The sequence below is a fragment of the Bombyx mori genome, chromosome 17, assembly GCF_030269925.1.
Source record: "Bombyx mori chromosome 17, ASM3026992v2".
In the NCBI taxonomy this organism is placed as follows: domain Eukaryota; kingdom Metazoa; phylum Arthropoda; class Insecta; order Lepidoptera; family Bombycidae; genus Bombyx; species Bombyx mori.
The window spans coordinates 14,739,878-14,746,389 of record NC_085123.1 but is presented as its reverse complement, the minus strand read 5'-3'; positions in this window follow the sequence as shown (position 1 = coordinate 14,746,389).

Below are 6,512 nucleotides of genomic sequence, written 5' to 3'. Positions count from 1 at the left end.
AAAAGTGCATGTTCATGGGAGATGCTCACCACTTTGTTCGTCCACCGCAGTCCCACCAGTAATCACCTTAGGTATATTCTTTCACTTTGATTACTCAATCTCTTTTGAGTCATAGTAGATATAATTTAAACTAGTTTTTTCGGTTCAATCTCGCATTTTTTATTGTATAATTATTTTTTGTTGTATAATTTTTGTTATTTCAAAAACTTTAAAGTTACGGTGGTCACGATCACTACTGGGACTGCTTTCTCTGGCGTTTGCTATTTTCTTTCATAACTAACGATATCCGTGACCACAAAATTTGTAATCGGTATAAGCAAGAAACTAAATTGTAGAACTGGTATTGATTGGAATAAATGTGTTGGTATAGAATTGATAGCTTTGTCCTCAATATACATAAGAATGGTGACTTGGAATTTGCGATGGAACCTTTAGATTTTGTGTTGAATCTCGTTTGTTTATCTTGAGCAGTAAAAAAAAAGCAAGACTGTGGAGTCTATAAAACTTGTGATTAAGATATGTAAAATTGGTTAGGTCGATATATTTAGTAATTTGAAGGTATAGAAGACAATAACACGACTGTTTTGTACGAGCCAGTGATAGTTAGCAATGGCAATAAAGGAGCTATCGATCATTTCATGAAGCCTCGTTTAGATACTTGCCGATTTCAGACGTATAAGCAGGAATTTGTTGTTAATAGCTAATTGGGGTGTATTAAGTTCTTGCTACAACTGCACGAAATTTCTTCACACGGCTTTGTTTTTTCCGACAAGAATCAAAGGGTTTATTGTTTGTGACAATTCGCTATATTCGTCATCATTTAGATAACACGTAGGTAGTTTGTCATAAGTGGTTCCTTGGAACTTATTTGGAATGAACTCTCCCGCGAGTTTAAAAAAAAAGAGAAAAGATAACAGAAAATCTATTTTATCTTTTGTTTATAGTTTTATGAATTGAAAATACATCCAATAGCCGTAAGGCCATAACGATTAGTTGCACGTCATCCATGATCGAAAGAATTTTGGTCACGAATACATGAAAGGGCCCTTATGTGATCATTTTCAATTTTGTGGTGAATTGTTCGCCATTCATCTAAATGAGGCACAACCGTATATTTTCTGCAACACTTTTCCATTATCCACTCCACAGTTTCGTTGGCGAGTTCCAACTTAAATCCAACCCCTCTTGATCCCGTCCTAAGGGACTCATCATTCATTTCAGACTCCAACATTGGACCAAGCCCTCGCTTACGTTTGCACAAATATTTGCCCGAAATTGATGGGAACGGCGTTCAACTTCCCATTGTTTACTTTCCCATTATATTTATATTGAGCAAGTTGTGTACACACAAAGTTTCACTGTATCGTCCCGGAGTATGGATTTGATAGAACTTGTGACATGCCTCAGCGACTGTATTGCAAAGATATTTTCTGTTCGGTATCGACTAGACTGGTTTAAATATGATAATCAACATATTCCTGTATCGATTTGGATTAGAAAATTTGGGTGTATTAAGACTGATTCTCGTTCTTACTACACTTCTCTCGGTCTTAATACACTAGACTAATTCTAGTGTATTAAGACTAATTAATAATCGTTTGGAAGCTCTGGGTCTGCGGAGGGGCTTCGGTTCCCTATGTATTCTGTACCGTATGTTCCATGGGAAGTGCTCTGAGGAATTGTTCGAGTTGATACCGACATCTCGTTTTTACCATCGCACCGCCCGCCACCGGAGTCGAGTTCATTCATACTACCTGGAGCCACTACGTTCATCCACTGTGCGTTTCCAGAGATCTTTTTGCCACATACCATCCGGCTATGGAATGAGCTCCCCTCCACGGTGTTTCCCGAGCGTTATGACATGTCCTTCTTCAAACGAGGCTTGTGGAGAGTATTAAACGGTAGGCAGCGGCTTGGCTCTGCCCCTGGCATTACTGACGTCCATGAGCGACGGTAACCACTCACCATCAGGTGGGCCGTATGCTCGTCTGCCTATACGGCAACAAAAAAAAAAAAAAATATTGACGTGAATCGGAGAATCGAAAGCTTATCAGAACCATGAATTAATTATGTTACGATAAAGTATCTGTTTTTAATACGCTTTTATTAGCTTCATACGTATGTTACTATGTAACGGAATCTTTGAACATGATTTTGACCCCTTTCAAAACGTCGGATTAGCTCGAAATTTGACATACTTATTAAGGACCGATGACAATTCAATATTTTAAGCAGTTTAATCCGTTATTCTTACTAGGATAAGCAGGATTACCGATTTTTTGTTTTCCTGAGACCCGGAATGTTTGCGTCAAGACCAACAAGACCAACAAGAAAGTACCAGTCTATACACATATCACGCTTTTTTACAATAAAATCATTTTTTCTTACACTATTTTTAATTCAAATTTATTAAAATTTATTTACTATTTTTTAGTTGGATTTTCTATAAAAGCGTATTTGGTTAGTTTTTTTAAATTGTTATTTGTTTTTCATTTTTTAGTTGAATTTAAAATTTTTTCAATTATATTTTTTTTTTATATATAATTGTCATCGGTCCATAATAAGTATACCAAATTTCGAGTTAATCTGAGGTTTTGAAGGGGGTCAAAATCATGTTCAAAGATTCCGTTACAAACATTTTTTATTTTTTTTTATTGCTTAGATGGATGGACGAGCTCACAGCCCACCAGATGCTAAGTGGTTACTGGAGCCCATAGACATCTACAACGTAAATGCGCCACCCACCTCGAGATATAAGTTTTAAGGTCTCAGTATAGTTACAACGGCTACCCCACCCTTCGAACCGAAACGCATTACGGCTTCACGGCGGAAATAGGCGGGGTGGTGGTACCTACCCGTGCGGACTCCCAAGAGGACCTACCACCAGTGATTACGCAAATTATGATTTTGCGGGTTTGATTTTTATTACACGATGTTATTCCGTCGTCGTGGCCTAAAGGATAAGACGTCCGGTGCATTCGTTGTTGCGATGCACCGGTGTTCGAATCCCGCAGGGGGGTACCAATTTTTCGAATGAAATACGTACTTAACAAATGTTCACGATTGACTTCCACGGTGAAGGAATAACATCGTGTAATAAAAATCAAACCCGCAAAATTATAATTTGCGTAATCACTGGTGGTAGGACCTATTGTGAGTCCGCACGGGTAGGTACCACCGCCCTGCCTATTTCTGCCGTGAAGCAGTAATGCGTTTCGGTTTGAAGGGTGGGGTAGCCGTTGTAACTATACTGAGACCTTAGAACTTATATCTCAAGGTGGGTGGCGCATTTACGTTGTAGATGTCTATGGGCTCCAGTAACCACTTAACACCAGGTGGGCTGTGAGCTCGTCCACCCATCTAAGCAATAAAAAAAAAAAAAAAAAAAAAAAAAAAAGTCAATCGTGAACATTTGTAGAGTACGTATTTCATTAGAAAAATTGGTACCCGCCTGCGGGATTCGAACACCGGTGCATCGCTTCATACGAATGCACCGGACGTCTTATCCTTTAGGCCACGACCACTTTTAAAACTAAATAGAACAATCATAAAATAAAAATTTGTATTCTTTGAAATGGGAACAGAGACTCTAATGATAGTGTATTTATACAATTTCAACACATTTTAATTATTTTCAGAAACACTGTTGGACATAATTCCGAGTGATGATAGTTCTACAGAATTAGAAGCGAAGAGTCGAGGTAATGACAAGACGATACAAATCCAAAGGAAATTAATGTACCATTAAATGTCGGACGCTTATTATTTCTAACGCTTTTAATACTTAGCGTTAACGTGGTTACGGACAACACAGCTGTTATTTGTCCACAATAATGTGCCGTGAAACAATTTTTTTGATTAAGAATTCAAATTCAATATTAGTTTTATTTATGTCTGCGACCCGTACATATAATACATCTGAAGCTAATAAAAGCGTATTAAAAAATACGTGTCACTTTTGCTATTAAGATTCCTAATTCCAAATTTATTGATATTGCTACATTGTGATCAGCAGTAAATTTTTATATAATCAATGTACTTATCGAACACACAAAAAAGACAAATAAAACATTCCAATATCCATAGAGAAAACAAACACACGCACACATTATGTTTAACAACATAATCTCACCGAGACCGGATTTTTAATAAATCGCCCGCGTGTGTACACATACTCGTATTTCAGACGATGAATATAAATTTTCGGACATAGGTATTATTAATATGTAAAATTTTCAGTGAAGTTTACGTTTTTATAGCTGAAAGCGCCAGGTGTGTCGGGCGCTTGTGCATTATTTATTAAGCCGGGTCTCGTTTGAGCGAGCATTAAGTGTCGCTAATAATTGATGAGAGCTGGTGTGTGCCCACCTTTAGGCTCGGAGTATACTTGCAGCACGCTATGCGACGGATAAAAAATAATCTTTTACTGGTGGTAGGAACTCTTGTGAGTCCGCACGGGTAGGTACCACCACCCTGCCTATTTCTGCTGTGAAGCAGTAATGCGTTTCGGTTTGAAGGGTGGGACAGCCGTTGTAACTATACTTGAGACCTTAGAACTTATATCTCAAGGTGGGTGGTGCATTTACGTTGTAGATGTCTATGGGATCCAGTAACCACTTAAAACCAAGTGGGCTGTAAGCTCTTTCACCCATCTAAGCAAAAAAAAAATCAAAGTTTCGCGGCAAATAATTTTCCAAGTTCATTTTTACGTATATTTTAGACTAGCGATCCGCCCTGGCTTCGCTTCGGAAACTGTAATTTATTATTGATTTCTCCACTATTTAATGGATGTTATTATACATATAAACCTTCCTCTTCAATCACTCTATCTATTAAAAAAACCGAATCAAAATCCGTTGCGTAGTTTTAAAGATCTAAGCACACACAGGGATATAGGGACAGAGAAAGCGACTTTGTTTTATACTATGTACGTAGTGATGATATCGTTTAAAATAATTCGTCAATACTCCCAAACACTTTCCGTCGGCCGTATTGTTATGAAAATTCTCATTTCGACATATTATGTTCGCCAGATAACTATGTATTTTAAAATATTTTGTTGAAAGACAGCCCGAAGACAGACCGATCTAAGGGATCAATCATCCCTCAAACTCAATTTTAATGCCTCTGTGGGTAGGAACGCGAGGGCAATATCCACGCGCATGAGAGATAGTGAGACATATTGTTTTAGCATATATTATAGATCTCTCTCTCTCTCTCTCTCTCTCTCTCTCTTACAGTTTACTGATCTTAATTATTAATAATACTTAAACAAAATTAGATAAAGATTAAAAATGAAATAGGCAGGACAGATTTACCGAATAGTGCATATACGCCCAAACATTAATACCCGCAAAAGTAAATATTTTATTTTTATTTCATGATACATTGTAATCTAAATATGCCCGCTTAGACCGCGTTCACACTACATAAATAACTACTAACAAATGTATGGCTTATGAAATAATTGATGGTGTGTACGTATCTTAATTATTTTGTTGCAGATAGTGGTGATTGAATGTTAAGGCACAATATTGAACTAAAATTTTTATTGTTTGTGCCACGCGATTTTATATGAATTTTATTGTGGTATTGGTGTCCAAAAATATCGATCTATGTATGTAGTTTGAAGTTGAACAAAATTATAAATTACACAAAACTATAAATTACTAGCGACCCGCCCTCGCTTCGCTTCGGAAACATTAAAACACACATGAAACCAAAAAAATAAAAAAATAAAAATTTAAAAAAGTAGCCTATGTTCATCAGGGACAATGTCGGCTTCTAATGGAAAAAGAATTTTTCAAATCGGTCCAGTAGTTTCGGAGTCTATTCGAAACAAACAAACAAACAAATCTTTCCTCTTTATAATATTAGTATAGACTAGAGGTCCCGCAGTAGTCGAAATTCGACTATAATTAATTGGAATTATAGGTTTGTACACTATTATGATTGTATTTTATACTTCTATAATCACAAATTTCGCCAAATTTACACTATAAAAAAATTATAAATTATATAATAAAGACAATTTGACAATTGATATTGATTTAATGTATCTTTTAAGCATTATTTAAAAAAAATATTAGCATTGTGCAATCCTTCTCTATAAGTGTGGAAAATTTCATACTCCTCCGTCCGCGCAATTTTTGTAAAAAGGGATACAAAGTTTTTGCTTCACGTATTAATATATAGATAAATAACCAAAAAGGATATCAAGTAGCAAAACAGAAAATGACAAAAAAAAAAGGAATTGTCAAAGGTCGATAGGCATCTACTGGTAGGCCATAGGCCATAAAATGCTTTCGGTATTTTAAAATTTAGGAACACTTATCCCAAGCTTTCAGACTTTTTAAATGTGTTTGTCTCAAATGTATAACGAACTAGCTAAGTCGTCAACTGAATTGGATATTTTTACTTGTAACTTAGTGAAGTTTATAAAAATGTTCAAGGGCATTCTCCGTGTTGATAATAGATTCTCTCTCTTCGGTCGGTCCCTCACTGCTGAGGAT